Source organism: Scyliorhinus torazame, chromosome 25 (genome assembly GCF_047496885.1).
Source record: "Scyliorhinus torazame isolate Kashiwa2021f chromosome 25, sScyTor2.1, whole genome shotgun sequence".
NCBI lineage: Eukaryota > Metazoa > Chordata > Chondrichthyes > Carcharhiniformes > Scyliorhinidae > Scyliorhinus > Scyliorhinus torazame.
The window spans coordinates 33,027,610-33,045,375 of record NC_092731.1 but is presented as its reverse complement, the minus strand read 5'-3'; the positions used below and the strand labels follow the sequence as shown (position 1 = coordinate 33,045,375).

The window sequence follows — 17,766 nt, the reverse complement described above, 5'->3', positions numbered from 1 at the left end:
GTGAGTGTGTGTGTGTGTATATGAGAGTGCGTCTGTGTGTGTGTACATGAGAGTGAGCGTGTGTGTGTATATATGAGAGTGAGTGTGTGTGTATATGAGAGTGAGCGTGTGTGTGCACATGAGTGAGCATGTGTGTGTGTATGAGCGTGAGTGTTTGTGTGTGTGTATATGAGAGTGAGTGTGTGTATATGAGAGTGTGTGTGTGTGTGTATATATGAGAGTGAGCGTATGTGTGTGTATGAGAGTGAGTGTGTGTGTGGGAGGCAGAGTGTGTGTGTGTGTGAGAGGGAGAGGGAGCATGTGTGTGTATGTGAGAGTGAGTGTGTGAGAGGGAGAACATAGAACATTACAGCGCAGTACAGGCCCTTCGGCCCTCGATGTTGCGCTGACCTCTAGGGGAGTGTGTGTGTTTTTGAGAGTCAGTGTGTGTGTTTTCTGAGAGTGATGTGTGTGTGTATATGAGAGTGAGAGTGTGTGTGACAGGGAGAGTGAGCATGTGTGTGTCTATGAGAGTGTGTGTGAGAGGGAGATGGAGCCTGTCTGTATATGAGAGTGAGCGTGTGTGTGTGTATATCAGAATGAGCGTATATGTGTACATGAGAATGAGTGTGTGTGTGTATATGAGAGTGAGAGTGTTTGTGAGAGGGAGACTGAGCATGTGTGTGTATGTGAAAGTGAGTGTGTGTGTATATGAGAGTGAGTGTGTGTGAGAGGGAGGGGGAGCGTTTGTGTGTGTATGAGAGTGAGAGTGTTTGTGAGAGGGAGACTGAGCACGTGTGTATGTGAAAGTGAGTGTGTGTGTGTATATGAGAGTGAGTGTGTGTGAGAGGGAGAATGAGAGTGTGTGTGTATATGAGAGTGAGTGTAAGTATATGAGAGTGAATGTGTGTGTGTATATGAGTGTGAGTGTATATGAGAGTGAGTGTGTGTGTATATGAGAGTGAGTGTGTGTGAGAGGGAGAGTGAGCGTTTGTGTGTATATGCGAGTGAGTGTGTGTGTGAGAGGGAGAGTGAGTATGTGTGGGTATATGAGAGTGAGTGTGAGTGTGGGTATATGAGAGTGAGTGTGTGTGTGGGTATATGAGAGTGAATGTGTGTGTGTATATGAGAGTGAGTGTGTGTGAGAGGGAGAGTGAGCATGTGTTTGTACATGAGAGTGAGCGTGTGTGTATATGAGAGTGAGCTTGTGTATATGAGAGTGAGTGTGTGTGAGAGGGAGAGTGAGCGTGTGTGCGAGAGGGAGAATGAGCGTGTGTGTGTATATGAGAGTGAGCGTGTGTGTGCATGTGAGTGAGCATGTGTGTGTATATGAGAGTGAGTGTGTGTGTGTATATGAGAGTGAGCGTGTGTGTATATGAGAGTGAGCGTGTGTGTATATGAGAGTGAGCGTGTGTGTATATGAGAGTGAGCGTGTGGATGCATATGAGAGGGAGAGTGTGTGTGAGAGGGAGAGCAAGCGTGTGTGTGTATATGAGTGAGTGTGAGTGTATATATGAGAGTGAGCGTGTGTGTGTATATGAGAGTGAGTGCGTGTTTCTGAGAGTGAGTGTGTGTGTGCATATAGAACATAGATAGAACATAGAACAATACAGTGCAGGACAGGCCCTTCGGTCCACGATGTTGCACCAAAACAAAAGCCATCTAACCTACACTATACCATTATCATCCATATGTTTATCCAATAAACTTTTAAATGCCCTCAATGTTGGCGAGTTCACTACTGTAGCAGGTAGGGCATTCCACGGCCACACTACTCTTTGCGTAAATAACCTACCTCTGACCTCTGTCCTATATCTATTACCCCTCAGTTTAAAGTTATGTCCCCTCGTGCCAGCCATTTCCATCCGCGGGAGAAGGCTCTCACTGTCCAGCCTATCCAACCCCCTGATCATTTTGTATGCCTCTATTAAGTCTCCTCTTAACCTTCTTCTCTCCAACGAAAACAACCTCAAGTCCATCAGCCTTTCCTCATAAGATTTTCCCTCCATACCAGGCAACATCCTGGTAAATCTCCTCTGCACCCGCTCCAAAGCCTCCACGTCCTTCCTATAATGCGGTGACCAGAACTGTACGCAATACTCCAAATGCAGCCGTACCAGAGTTCTGTACAGCTGCAACATGACCTCCTGACTCGGAACTCAATCCCTCGACCAATAAAGGCCAACACTCCATAGGCCTTCTTCACCACCCTATCAACCTGGGTGGCAACTTTCAGGGATCTATGTACATGGACACCTAGATCCCTCTGCTCATCCACACTTCCAAGAACTTTACCATTAGCCAAATATTCCGCATTCCTGTTATTCCTTCCAAAGTGAATCACCTCACACTACATTAAACTCCATTTGCCACCTCTCAGCCCAGCTCTGCAGCTTATCTATATCCCTCTGTAACCTGCTACTTCCTTCCACACTATCGACAACACCACCGACTTTAGTATCGTCTGCAAATTTACTCACCCACCCTTCTGCGCCTTCCTCTAGGTCATTGATAAAAATGACAAACAGCAACGGCCCCAGAACAGATCCTTGTGGTACTCCACTTGTGACTGAGCTCCATTCTGAACATTTCCCATCAACCACCACCCTCTGTCTTCTTTCAGCTAGCCAATTTCTGATCCACATCTCTAAATCACCCTCAATCCCCAGCCTCCGTATTTTCTGCAATAGCCTACCATGGGGAACCTTATCAAACGCTTTGCTGAAATCCATATACACCACATCAACTACTCTACCCTCGTCTACCTGTTCAGTCACCTTCTCAAAGAACTCGATAAGGTTTGTGAGGCATGACCTACCCTTCACAAAGCCATGCTGACTATCCCTGATCATATTATTCCTATCTAGATGATTATAAATCTTGTCTCTTATAATCCCCTCCAAGACTTTACCCACTACAGACTTGAGGCTCACCGGTCTATAGTTGCCGGGGTTGTCTCTGCTCCCCTTTTTGAACAAAGGGACCACATTTGCTATCCTCCAGTCCTCTGGCACTATTCCTGTAGCCAATGATGACATAAAAATCAAAGCCAATGGTCCAGCAATCTCTTTCCTGGCCTCCCAGAGAATCCTAGGATAAATCCCATCAGGTCCCGGGGACTTATCTAATTTCAGCCTGTCCAGAATTGCCAACACCTCTTCCCTGCGTACCTCAATGCCATCTAATCTATTTACCTGGAGCTCAGCATTCTCCTCCACAACATTATCTTTTTCCTGAGTGAATACTGACGAAAAATATTCATTTAGTATCTTGCCTATCTCTTCAGACTCTACACACAACTTCCCATCCCTGTCCTTGACTGGTCCTACTCTTTCCCTAGTCATTCGCTTATTCCTGACATACCTATAGAAAGCTTTTGGGTTTTCCTTGATCCTTCCTGCCAAATACTTCTCATGTCCCCTCCTTGCTCGTCTTAGCTCTCTCTCTTTAGATCCTTCCTCGCTACCTTGTAACTATCCATCGCCCCAACTGAAACTTCACACCTCATCTTCACATAGGCCTCCTTCTTCCTCTTAACAAGAGATTCCACTTCTTTGGTAAACCACAGTTCCCTCGCTCGGCACCTTCCTCCCTCCCTGACCGGTACATACTTATCAAGAACACGCAGTAGCTGATCCTTGAACAAGCTCCACTTATCCAGTGTGTCCAACACTTGCAGCCTACTTCTCCACCTTATCCCCCCCCAAGTCACGTCTAATGGCATCATAATTTCCCTTCCCCCAGCTATAACTCTTGCCCTGCGGTGTATACTTATCCCTTTCCATCATTAACGTAAACGTCACCGAATTGTGGTCACTGTCCCCAAAGTGCTCTCCTACCTCCAAATCCAACACCTGGCCTGGTTCATTACCCAAAACCAAATCCAATGTGGCCTCGCCTCTTGTTGGCCTGTCAACAAACTGTGTCAGGAAATCCTCCTGCACACACTGTACAAAAAACGACCCATCTAATGTACTCGAACTATATCTTTTCCAGTCAATATTTGGAAAGTTAAAGTCTCCCATAATAACTACCCTGTTACTTTCGCTCTTATCCAGGATCATCCTCGCCATCCTTTCCTCTACATCCCTAGAACTATTTGGAGGCCTATAGAAAACTCCCAACAGGGTGACCTCTCCTTTCCTGTTTCTAACCTCAGCCCATACTACCTCGGAAGATGAGTCCCCATCTAACATCCTCTCCGCCACCGTAATACTGCTCTTGACTAGCAGCGCCACACCTCCCCCTCTTTTGCCTCCTTCTCTGAGCTTACTAAAACACCTAAACCCCGGAACCTGCAACATCCATTCCTGTCCCTGCTCTATCCATGTCTCCGAAATGGCCACAACATCGAAGTCCCAGGTACCAACCCATGCTGCCAGTTCCCCTACCTTATTTCGTATACTCCTGGCATTGAAGTAGACACACTTCAAACCACCTACCTGAACACTGGCCCCCTCCTGCGATGTCAAATCTGAGCTCCTGACCTCTATACTCTCATTCTCCCTTACCCTAAAACTACAATCCAGGTTCCCATGCCCCTGCTGCATTAGTTTAAACCCCCCCAAAGAGCACTAACAAATCTCCCCCCCCAGGATATTTGTGCCCCTCAGGTTCAGATGTAGACCATCCTGTCTGTAGAGGTCCCACCTTCCCCAGAAAGAGCCCCAGTTATCCAGAAATCTGAATCCCTCCCGCCTGCACCATCCCTGTAGCCACGTGTTTAATTGCTCTCTCTCCCTATTCCTCATCTCACTATCACGTGGCACGGGCAACAACCCAGAGATAACAACTCTGTTTGTTCTAGTTCTGAGCTTCCATCCTAGCTCCCTGAAAGCCTGCCTGACATCCTTATCCCCTTTCCTACCTATGGCGTTAGTGCCAATGTGGACCACGACTTGGAGCTGCTACCCCTCCCCCTTAAGGACCCAGAAAATACGATCCGAGACATCACGTACCCTTGCACCTGGGAGGCAACCCACCTCTCCACCAAATCCTCTCCACCAGAATTTATTGGTGAGGGACTTCCCAGAAGTCCGCGGGTCGACTTCCTGTTCCCACCTTAAACACTAAAACTTTTTTTTTTTAAATTTAAAGGAGAGACTTACCTCCCAGAAATCACTTCCGCACTGCCCCCGCTGAAATGGACTAGCCTGCTCCGCTCCTGCTGAAATCGACTTGGCCTGCAAGGTAAGTAAGTTGTTAACATGCGTGAGCATGTGTGCGTATATGAGAGTGAGTGAGTGTGTGTGTATACGAGAGTGAGTGTGTGTGTATATAAGAGTGAGTGTGTGTGTGAGAGGGAGAGGGAGCATGTGTCTGTATATGAGAGAGAGCGTGTGTGTGAGAGGGAGTGTGTGTGTATATGAGAGTGAGCGTGTGTGTGTATATGAGAGTGAGTGTGTGTATATATGAGAGTGAACATATGTGTGTATTGGAGTGAGTGTGTGTGTGAGAGGGAGAGTGAGTGTGTGTGTGAGAGGGAGAGGGAGCGTGTGTGTGTATATCAGAGTGAGCGTGTGTGTGAGAGGGAAAGTGAGTGTGTGTATATGAGAGTGAGTGTGTGTGTCTATGAGAGTCAGTGTGTGTTTTTACATAAGAGTGAGTGTGTGTGTGTGTATGAGAGTGAATGTGTGTGTATATGAGAGTGAGTGTGTGTGTGAGAGGGAGCATGTGTCTGTATATGAGAGAGAGCGTGTGTGTGAGAGGGAGTGTGTGTGTATATGAGAGTGAGCGCGTGTGTATAAATGAGAGTGTGTATATGTGTATGAGAGTGAGTGTGTGTGTGAGCGGGAGAGTGAGTGTGTGTGTATATGAGAGTAAGTCTGTGTGTATATATGAGAGTGTCTGTGTGTGTGTATATGAGAGTGAGCGTGTGTGTGTAAATGAGAGTGAGCGTGTGTGTGTAAATGAGAGTGAGCGTGTGTGTGTAAAGAGAGTGAGCGTGTGTGTGTATATGAGAGTGAGCGTGTGTGTGTAAATGAGAGTGAGTGTGTGTGTGTATATAAGAGGGAGAGTGTGTGTGTGTGTATATGAGAGTGAGCATGTGTGTGTAAATGAGAGTGAGCATGTGTGTGTAAATGAGTGTGAGCGTGTGTGTGTATATGGGAGGGAGGGTGTGTGTGTATATGAGAGTGAGCGTGTGTGTGTATATGGGAGGGAGAGTGTGTGTGTGTAAATGAGAGTGAGCGTGTGTGTGTCTTTGAGAGGGAGAGTGTGTGTGTATATGAGAGTGAGCGTGAGTGTGTATATGAGAGGGAGAGTGTGTGTATATGAGAGTGAGCGTGTGTGTGTATATGAGAGTGAGCGTGTGTGTGTATATGAGAGTGAGCGTGTGTATATGAGAGTGGGCGTGTGTGTGTATCTGAGAGGGAGAGTGTGTGTGTATATGAGAGGGAGAGTGTGTGTGTATATGAGAGTGAGCGTGTGTGTGTATATGAGAGTGGGCGTGTGTGTGTATATGAGAGTGAGCGTGTGTGTGTATATGAGAGGGAGAGTGTGTGTGTATATGAGAGTGAGCGTGTGTGTGTATATGAGAGTGAGCGTGTGTGTGTATATGAGAGGGAGCGTGTGTGTGAGAGGGAGCATGTGTCTGTATATGAGAGAGAGCGTGTGTGTGAGAGGGAGTGTGTGTGTATATGAGAGTGAGCGCGTGTGTATAAATGAGAGTGTGTATATGTGTATGAGAGTGAGTGTGTGTGTGAGCGGGAGAGTGAGTGTGTGTGTATATGAGAGTAAGTCTGTGTGTATATATGAGAGTGTCTGTGTGTGTGTATATGAGAGTGAGCGTGTGTGTGTAAATGAGAGTGAGCGTGTGTGTGTATATGAGAGTGAGCGTGTGTGTGTAAAGAGAGTGAGCGTGTGTGTGTATATGAGAGTGAGCGTGTGTGTGTAAATGAGAGTGAGTGTGTGTGTGTATATAAGAGGGAGAGTGTGTGTGTGTGTATATGAGAGTGAGCATGTGTGTGTAAATGAGAGTGAGCATGTGTGTGTAAATGAGCGTGAGCGTGTGTGTGTATATGGGAGGGAGGGTGTGTGTGTATATGAGAGTGAGCGTGTGTGTGTATATGGGAGGGAGAGTGTGTGTGTGTAAATGAGAGTGAGCGTGTGTGTGTCTTTGAGAGGGAGAGTGTGTGTGTATATGAGAGTGAGCGTGAGTGTGTATATGAGAGGGAGAGTGTGTGTATATGAGAGTGAGCGTGTGTGTGTATATGAGAGTGAGCGTGTGTGTGTATATGAGAGTGAGCGTGTGTATATGAGAGTGGGCGTGTGTGTGTATCTGAGAGGGAGAGTGTGTGTGTATATGAGAGGGAGAGTGTTTGTGTATATGAGAGTGAGCGTGTGTGTGTATATGAGAGTGGGCGTGTGTGTGTATATGAGAGTGAGCGTGTGTGTGTATATGAGAGGGAGAGTGTGTGTGTATATGAGAGTGAGCGTGTGTGTGTATATGAGAGTGAGCGTGTGTGTGTATATGAGAGTGAGCGTGTGTGTGCATATGAGAGTGAGCGTGTGTGTGTATATGAGAGTGGGCGTGTGTGTGTATATGAGAGTGAGCGTGTGTGTGTATATGAGAGGGAGCGTGTGTGTATATGAGAGTGAGCGTGTGTGTGTATATGAGAGTGAGCATGTGTATATGAGAGTGAGCGTGTGTGTGTATATGAGAGTGAGCGTGTGTGTGTATATGAGAGAGAGCGTGTGTGTGCATATGAGAGGGAGCGTGTGTGTGTATATGAGAGTGGGCGTGTGTGTGTATATGAGAGTGGGCGTGTGTGTGTATATGAGAGTGAGCGTGTGTGTGTATATGAGAGGGAGAGTGTGTGTGTATATGAGAGTGAGCGTGTGTGTGTATATGAGAGTGAGCGTGTGTGTGTATATGAGAGTGAGCGTGTGTGTGTATATGAGAGGGAGAGTGTGTGTGTATATGAGAGTGAGCGTGTGTGTGTATATGAGAGTGAGCGTGTGTGTGTATATGAGAGTGAGCGTGTGTGTGTATATGAGAGGGAGCGTGTGTGTGTATATGAGAGTGAGCGTGTGTGTGTATATGAGAGGGAGAGTGTGTGTGTATATGAGAGTGAGCGTGTGTGTGTATATGAGAGGGAGCGTGTGTGTGTATATGAGAGTGAGCGCATGTGTGTATATGAGAGTGAGCGTGTGTGTGTATATGAGAGTGAGCGTGTGTGTGTATATGAGAGTGAGCGTGTGTGTGTATATGAGAGTGAGCGTGTGTGTGTATATGAGAGTGAGCGTGTGTGTGTATATGAGAGGGAGAGTGTGTGTGTATATGAGAGTGAGCTTGTGTGTGTATATGAGAGTGAGCGTGTGTGTGTATATGAGAGTGAGCGTGTGTGTGTATATGAGAGTGAGCGTGTGTGTGTATATGAGAGTGAGCGTGTGTGTGTATATGAGAGTGAGCGTGTGTGTGTATATGAGAGTGAGCATGTGTGTGTATATGAGAGTGAGCCGAAAGCCAGCCCGACACGGCTGGCGCAGGTCCGCGCATGTGTGCCACGGCCATCACCCCGCCATCGCGTGAGTCGGCGACGCCATGCCGGCCCCCGGGTAACATGGCGGAGGCCTACAGGGACCCGGCGCAGAGGAACATAGGCTCCCTGCCCCCGGAGTGTGCCCGCACCCCCCCCCGAATTTGACCGCCCCCCCCCCCCGGAATGTGCCCGCCCCCCCCCAGAATGTGCCCGCCCCCCCCCCCGGAATGTGCCCCCCCCCCCCCCCCCCCCCCCCCGGAATGTGTCCGCCCGCTGATCAGTTGGCCCCGACCGCGGGCCTGGCCACCGTGGACGCCCCCCGGAGTCGTATCCCCCTGCCCCCCACAAGGACGGCCCCCGCAACCAGAAGTCCGCGGTCCCGCCGGGTGGGACCATGCATAACCCACACCGGCAGGACTTGTCCGAACTCAGCGGACACTCGGCCCGTCGAGCGTGGAGAATCGCCACAGGGGCCGCTTTCAACAGCCCCCAACCGGCGCGGCGGCAATCGCGCCCCGTTGCCGGAGAATCAGCAGCCCGGCGTCGGAGCGCCGTGGCGTGATTCTTGCGCCCCCCCCACCCGGCGATTCTCCGACCCGGCGCAGGATCGGCGAATCCCAGCCCGTGTCTGGGTGGGCTTCCTCCCACAGTCCTAAGATGTGCAGGTTAGGTGGGGCTACAGGGATAGGGTGTGGGAGTGGGCCTGGGGTGGGGGTTGGTGCCGGCTCGATGGGCCGAAATAGCCTCCTTCTGCTCTGTTGGGATTTTAAATCTGGTTTTCTATATTTGTATATATTGCGCAAAAACAGTAAGTTTTAACTTTTCAACATAATAAGAATGTTTCTCAGTGTCCTTGCGAGGTCCAGAGGGGGTCCAAGGCCAGAACAGTAGATGCTAACAGCTCGGCACGGGGCGGGGCAGTTCATCAATGTGGCGACAGCTTATATTGCTCATTCTCCGAGAGACACTGCTAGGGGGCGGTGCCAGGCCATGTCCCTCACCACCTGAGGGCTAGACTCACCTCCGACCCCGGCATGGTCATCACGGCTGATTGGTGCCGGTTTGACGTCACTCCGAGTGGCTGGGAGGATAAGGCGTGGGCCTACGTTACGATGCAAAGTATATTTAAATTTATTAAAATTCATGGAACTTTTTTGGCACAAACCTGATCACATCACCAGCAGGGGGGAGGGCAGGGAAGAACTCAAACCGACATCTCGCTGGCGCTAATCCCATTATCGCCCTCTCGTGGGATTTGAGGTCATAACGGGATTTATGCGTGCAGCAAAGCCTCCTAAAATATATCCATCGGGCTGGACTCTGGATCCGTCCGGCCTTACGACCCGAAGGTCGCCGCCGCCCCCGCACCGATCCTCCGTCCAGTGGAGGACTAGCAGCCGCGCAGCTTGACCTGTGGAAACGGCCGGAGAATGGCCGGGTCCGTGGCACGCGCATGCGCATGGAGGCAACCTGCGGCGGCCGTGCCATGTAACATGGCGCCGGCTGTGGGCGGACCCGGCCTGCCAAAAACTGCCCCCCTGTAACCAGCCTCGCCAGCCACGGACCACTCCCCACCAGTCCCCCCAGCCCCCGACGAAGGTCCCCCTGCCAGAAGAACGGCTCCCCCCCCCCCCCCCCGACTGTGGTGGCGCGAGACTCAGTTTGCAACCGACACACGAGGTCCCTGAATGCTGTGAGCACATGTGAGCGACATTGTCAGGGACTCGGCCCATCGGAGGCGGGGCATCGTGAGAAATGAAGATGAAATGAAAATCGCTTATTGTCACAAGCAGGCTTCAATGAAGTTACTGCGAAAAGCCCCTAGTCGCCACATTCCGACGCCTGTTCGGGGCAGCCGGTACGGGAATCGAACCGCGCTGCTGGCCTGCCTTGGTCTGCTTTCAAAGCCAGCGATTTAGCCCTGTGCCAAACAACCGCCAGGGTCTCAGGTGACATCCTGAGAACATCCATACGGTGTGCGGCGTACTCCTCAAGTACGTCGTTTTTGAGGGGATGGAACATCGCAAAAGCAGCTCTGCCCCCGATTCCAGTGATTCTCCGGCCGATCGTCAAATGTGATTTTGGTGCCGGCGATCGGAGAATCCAGCCATAGAACATACAGGGCAGAAGGAGGCCATTCGGCCCATCGAGTCTGCACCAACCAACTTAAGCCCTCATTTCCACCCTATGCCCCAAACACAATAACCCATCTTAACCTTTTTGGACACTAAGGGCAATTTAGTATAGCCAAGCTACCTAACCTGCACACCTTTGGGCTGTGGGAGGAAACCCCCGCAGCCACGGGGATAACGTGCAGACTCCGCACAGACAGTGACCCAGCGGGGAATCGAACCTGGGATCTTGGTGTTGTGAAGCCACAGTGCCAACCACTATGCTACAGTGCTGCCATAGTCTTTATATCACGCAGCTCTCTTAACCTTATGCATGTGCATTGACACTGGCTGTTCACCTTCGTCTGAAGAGTGTCATTTCCGTGCTCCTTGTTGCTTTTGTGACTACTGTTGTTTCATAGGTTTTGTGGGGACATGTGAACCTCTGGTATTGATAGTAGCTCTGTACAGCGTGCAACCGGTGATCCCCCTTCTGGCACCTTTGTGTTGTATCTGACGTTTGCTTGTTCAAGTCCTGCACAGCTTGGTTCATTGAAGACTTCAGTTTATCGTGTGCTTTTGAAGGTATATACTCAGCTGGAATCTTGCCCTTCAAGTCTTCCAGTTCAGCTCTGATGTGAACATTTTCCTGAAGAACAAAGAAAAGTGCAGCACAGGAACAGGCCCTTCAGCCCTCCACGCCTGCGTCACCTATGCTGCCTGTCTAACCTAAACTCTTCTCCACTTCTGGGGTCCATATCCCTCTATTCCCATCCTATTCTTGTATTTGTCAAGAAGCCCTTTAAACATTACTATCGTACCTGCTTTCACCGTCGCTTCCGGCAGCGAGTTCCAGGAGCCCACTACCCTCTGTGTAAAACACTTCCCTTGCACATCTCTAAACTTTGCCCCTCGCACCTTAAACCTTTGTCCCCTAGTAATTGACTCTTCCACCCTGGGAAAAAGCATCTGCCTATCCACTCTGTCCTTACCCCTCATAATTTTGTCTTCTATCAGGTCGCTCCTCAGCTTCTGTCGTTCCAGTGAGAACAAACCAAGTTTATTCAACCTCGCCTCATAGATAATGCCCTCCATACCAGGCAACATCCTGGTAAACCTCTTCTGTACCCTCTACAAAGCCTCTCCAAGAATGCCGTATGCCTTCTTGACTACCTTCTCCACCTGTGTTGCCACTTTCAGTGACCTGTGGAGCTGTACACCCAGATCCCTCTGACTGTCAACACTCTGGAGGGTTCTGTACATTTCCCACCTGTATTCCCACTTTCCAAAATGCATTACTTCACATTTGTCCAGAATAAACTACACCAACTTCATTTAACTTTGGCTCCTGCAGTTGATTTTATTCAGGTTGTCGGCAGCCATCTTGTCTCCCACAGTATGGAGTCTTTTGTTTCCCTCTCTCAGAAATTCCGTCTTCTCTCTTGGATCTTTTGCTGTCCTTTGTCTGTTGAGGTTACCAATCCAAGCTTTAGACCTGCTTCAACTGAGGCAAGTGGCTGTGGTATCCCGTCGATGATCTGCAACTCCAGATCTTGCTTCTTCCCATACTTGGGTTGGCAGGCTAATTTCTCCTCTTGATATGAGTATCGTGCCATCACATATCCTCAATCTTACTTTTCGAGGGGCTGATTTTCAGATTGCCAGGTTAGGCCACAGGCCTGTGAAAGCTGCACGGCGCATCTGAAGTTTCTTGTTCGCTTGATACGCTCCCTCTGCGGTCCTCATTGTAACAGGCACAAATCATTTATCACCGACAGGGTTCAGTGAACCAACCTGTTGATTCAACTAGGTTGGTTCCGGAATTGAGAGGATTGGCTTATGAGGACAGACTGAGTAGAAATGAAATGAAAATCGCTTATTGTCACAAGTAGGCTTCAAATTAAGTTACTGTGAAAAGCCCCTCCTGGGACTATACTCATTGGGGTTTAGAAGAATGAGGGGAGATCTGACAGAAACATATAAAATTATGAAGGGAATAGATAAGATAGATGCTGGGAGGGTGTTTCCACTGGCGGGTGAAACGAGAACTAGGGGGCATAACCTCAAAATAAGGGGAGCAGATTTAGGACTGAGTTGAGGAGGAACTTCTTCACCCAACGGGTTGTGAATCTGTGGAATTCCCTGCCCAGTGAAGCAGTTGAGGCTATCTCGTCAAATGTTTTTAATATTAAGAATAATTTTATTAGTGTCACAAGCACACTTACATTCACACTGCAATGAAGTTACTGTGAAAATTCCCTAGTCGCCACATTCCGCCGCCTGTTCGGGTACACTGAGGGAGAATTCAGAATGTCCAATTCACCCAACAGCATGTCTTTCGGGACTTGTGGGAGGAAACCGGAGCACCCGGAGGAAACCCACGCAGACTTGGGGAGAACGTGCAGACTCCGCACAGACAGTGACCCAAGCCGGAAATCGAACCTGCTAACCACTGCGCTACCGTGCTGCCCATGGAGAAGTGCGGGCTTTCAAACTGGCGAGAGAGACTCAATTCCTGCCTCCATTCCCATTGCTGGCAATTCCTAGCGGAGCAGAGCAAGGTGAAAATATTCTGGGCAGTGTAGAAGCCAGTTATTTTCTATAGGCAAAAGTGATAGGTGAAAGATAGCTATTTAGCATTAAGCCCCTAGTCTATTAACTACCATTTTAAAACTCACTCATAACCTCAGGTCATTTCAAAACACTCATTCAGCATTTCAAAACATAGCTTCAACAGAACACAGCATGATAGATTAAAACAACATTCCTATGCAGCTAACAAGATAAAGTAACCCAAGGATAAAGCAAGCTCCATGGCAACAGCATAGAGACCATTGTCCTAACAAGCAAGTCAGCAAGAAACTGGTTCAAGCTGGATGCGATAAGGAAGCCAAATCACAGTCCATAGCTCATACAAGAATACATTTTAAGTTAATGTTGCCTATTAATGACAGACGGCTGAGCGTCGAATCAAACTGATTTCACTTTCTAACTCTAACTTTTGAAGTTATTGCAAGCTGTTTGCCGTAAGCAGGAAAATCCTTTCTGTATTACTTGAAAGTTAAATTGTCTACAAGATTGCTTCTATTGAGTCCTTTGCTAGCTGGACTTATTCGAGAATATAACTTCAAATGGTTCTCAATTGTAATCATTAGAGACAAATAAAACAGATTCTTATTTGCACCTGAGAAGTTTTAACTCAAATTTCTACTGAGTTATAGTGATCGCAAAGTGCCGTTAAATCCGCATGGTAGATCTCACAGGCAGGAAGCAGGATCCCAATGCCTGGAAATGGCCCAATTTGTGGTTTCCACATCAAAGCTGAAAATCCAAGCTGCTCTCTCTCTCTCTCCCTCTGTCAGCCCTGAGCTTCTGTGTAAATCCACATTTTCACTATTGGTCACTGATATAAATTTACCATTTTAAATCGAGAGAAGGAACTCCATTTGAAATATTACGACTAGTTCCCTCACCCTGAGTGGAATTTTATCAGTGGCATGCCATTTCCCATTGGCGGAACTGGGAAGTATCAAACACTTCCGCTTTTTCCATTTTTCAACACAATTCCAGCGCCAGGGTCCCAGGTTCGATTCCCTGCTGGGTCACTGTCTGTGCGGAGTCTGCACATTCCCCCCATGTCTGCGTGGGTTCCCTCTGGGTGCTGCGGATTCCTCCCACAGGTTAGGTGGATTGGCCATGATAAATTGTCCTCAGTGTCCAAAAACGTTAGGAGGGATAATTGGGTTACGGGGATAGGGTGGAAGTGAGGGTTTAAGTGGGTCGGTGCAGACTCGATGGGCCGAATGGACTCCTTCTGCACTGTGTGTTCTATGACTTTGTCTCTGGCTGATCATCAAGTTCAATACCCTGATCCCGCCTTCCCCCCCATATCACTTGATCCTTTTAGCCCCAAGAGCTATATCAAAATCTTTTTTGAAATTACACAACATTTTGGCCTCAACTACTTTGTGGTAGGGAATTCCACAGATTCACCACTCTCTGGGTGAAGAAATTCCTCCACACCTCAGTTCCAAAAGGTTTACCCCTTATCCTCAAACTATGACCCCAGTTCTGGACTCCCCCACCATCGGGAACATTCTTTTTGAATCTACCCTGTCTAATCCTGTTAGAATTTTATAAGTTTCTTTGAGAACCCCTCTCACTCTTCTAAACTCCAATGAATATAATCCTAATACTGTCCCGCCATCCCAGGAATCAGCCTGGTAAACCTTTGTTGCACTCCCTCCATAGCAAGAACATCCTTCCTCAGATAAGGGGCAAAATTCTCCGTTATCGGCGCAAAGTCCGCCGATCGGCGCAAAAAACGGTGCAAATCCAACTTGCGTCACGCCGGAAAAATGGTTGAAAAGTCTCTGGCCCGAAATGGGCTAGCAGCGACGTGACGGGATCCGCGCTTGCGCAGTGGTTCACGCCGTGCAGCGTCATACGCGCCGCACGGCGTGAGGGCTCATAAGGCCGCACTGCTCCCCCCCCACCCGACCGGAACACCCGACCGGAACACCCGACTGGATGGCTGGCCGCCGCTCAGCCCCGAGGTTCCAGTCACGCGATGTGGAGGCGCTCCTGGACGCGGTGGAGCAGAGGAGGGACGCCCTGTATCCCGGGCACGGCCGCAGAGTTGCCCCACGCCACAGCCGGCGTCTGTGGAGGGTGGTGGCAGAGGGCGTCACCGCTGCGGCCCTGACACCACGGACAGGCACCCAGTGCCACAAGAAGGTGAACGACCTCGTCAGAGCAGGCAGGGTGAGCCTCCCCCCCCCCCCCCACCCGATATCGATATCCCCCCCTCCCCCATATCCCCCCTCCCCCATATCCCCCCCTCCCCCATATCCCCCCTCCCCCATATCCCCCCTCCCCCATATTCCCCCTCCCCCATATTCCCCCTCCCCCATATTCCCCCTCCCCCATATCCCCCCTCCCCCATATCCCCCCTCCCCCATATCCCCCCTCCCCCATATCCCCCCTCCCCCATATCCCCCCTCCCCCATATCCCCCCTCCCCCATATCCCCCCTCCCCCATAGCCCCCCTCCCCCATATCCCCCCTCCCCCATATCCCCCCTCCCCCATATCCCCCCTCCCCCATATCCCCCCTCCCCCATATCCCCCCTCCCCCATATCCCCCCTCCCCCATATCCCCCCTCCCCCATATCCCCCCTCCCCCATATCCCCCCTCCCCCATATCCCCCCTCCCCCATATCCCCCCTCCCCCATATCCCCCCTCCCCCATATCCCCCCTCCCCCATATCCCCCATATCACCCCTCCCCGATATCCCCCCTCCCCATATCCCCCTCGCATATCCCCCCTCCCCCATATCCCCCCTCCCCCATATCCCCCCTCCCCATATCCCCAAGTGAATCCAGCCCTAACCTTAACCTCTGCAATACACGCGCAACCGATGGCGTGCATTCATATACCTGCCTAACACTGTTGCCTTTTACCCCTGCCACCACCCCCACCCCCACCCCCCACCCCGCCACAGGAGAATCGTGCACACAACAATAGGGAGCATGTGAGGACAGGAGGAGGCCCCGCTGATGAGAGGCCACTGACCGTACACGAGGAAAGGGCCCTGGAACTGGCTGGAGGACCTGAGGACCGGAAGGTTGCTGATGCAGAGGTCGGGGGCATACTAGCAAGTGAGCCACCGACAGCTCGTCCCCATATCCCCCCTCCCCCATATCCCCCATATCCCCCCTCCCCCATCTCCCCATATTCCCCCTCCCCCATATTCCCCCTCCCCCATATTACCCCCATCCCCCTCCCCCATATCACCTGATCACTGCCTGCGTGTCTAACCATGCATGCTTCATTGTGTATCGCAGGAGCAAACGTCGAGGCACCCATCCCCGCAGATGTAGACCGCCCGCAGGATGCCCCTCGTAGGCCACGGGAGATGGAGAGACCCGGACCCTCCGGCATGCGACGCCCGCAGGATGCCTCTCGCACACCACGGGAGACGGAGAGACCCGGACCCTCCGGCATGCGACGCCCGCAGGATGCCCCTCGCACACCATGGGAGACGGAGAGACCTGAGCCCAACATCGCTGTCCTCCCATGGATACCCTCGTCCACTTGTCCGTGCTACTGACCCCCAGCCTTTCACCCCTGAGTCACTCAAAGTGATTCTTCGCCTTCTTGTGAGCTGCCATTCCCTGCCTCAGAGTCCAACAGGAACACCACTGACATCCGACACGACGACACAAAGCTAACTGCTGTCTGCCATCTTGAACAAACATGAACCGGGTGCCATAAGATTCTACTTTATCTTTACGAAAAAGCTTTTTTGCTAATGAGTATTACAGGTACAAACCCAGCAGCGGACAGCGCGAGACTTGACAATCATTGACTTCATCTCCTCATCTGAACTTCCACCAGGAAATCCAAATTTTGCAACCCACCTAATTCTGTAACCCCGTTCGCCACCTTTCCATCTCTTATGGACTCATTAAATACCCCCTCCATCATTCTAATACCCCTCTCCATGAGCAGTCCCTTTATGTCTTGTAACCAATGCCTTTCTCAGTAGTGTGTCACATAATTACGTGGTGAGAGCATCAGAGGTACTTTGGAGATTTTTTCACTTCCACCTTAGGCTGTGAACAAGCAGCGCCTCTGTAATAAAGTCTGACTATTTGGTTAAGTAACCCACGGTGTGGCAACCTTTCATCTTTTGCCTTCACAGCTCCAGGGTCCCAGGTTCGATTCCTGCTTGGGTCACTGTCTGTGTGGAGTCTACACGTTCTCCCCGTGTCTGCGTGGGTTTCCTCCGGGTGCTCCAGTTTCCTCCCACAAATCCCGAACGATGTGCTGACAGGTGAATTGGACATTCTGTGTCCCTCTGTGTACCTGAACAGGCGCCAGAAGGAGGAGACTAGGGGCTTTTCACATTCACTTAATTGCAGTGTTAATGTAAGCCTACTTGTGACAATAAAGATTATTATTAGGAAGAACAAGACCCCCTTATAAAACAGTGGTGCAGTTGCACAGTGGTTAACACTGATGCCTCACAGCGTCAGGGACCCGGGTTCGATTCCAAACTTAGGTGACTGTCTGTGTGGAATTTGCACATTCTCCCCATGTTTGCGTGGGTTTCAAATAACAAAGAACAAATCAGCACAGGAACAGGCCCTCCAAGCCTGCATGGGCTTCCTCCAGTTTCCTCCCACAGTT

The 17,766-nt window shown here is 50.2% G+C and overlaps 1 long non-coding RNA gene across 2 annotated transcripts in view; it reads left to right on the top strand.

Annotated features, from left to right (window-relative positions):
- LOC140402470 (uncharacterized) overlaps positions 1-17,240 on the top strand; it is a 38,624-nt gene extending 21,384 nt beyond the window's left edge. For both annotated transcript variants that reach the window (XR_011938141.1, XR_011938140.1), the window contains exons 2-4: positions 5,077-5,169; positions 16,076-16,232; positions 16,419-17,240. This is a non-coding gene — a long non-coding RNA (uncharacterized lncRNA). The remainder of the gene's footprint in view (positions 1-5,076; positions 5,170-16,075; positions 16,233-16,418) is intronic.
- Positions 17,241-17,766: the final 526 nt, after the last annotated feature.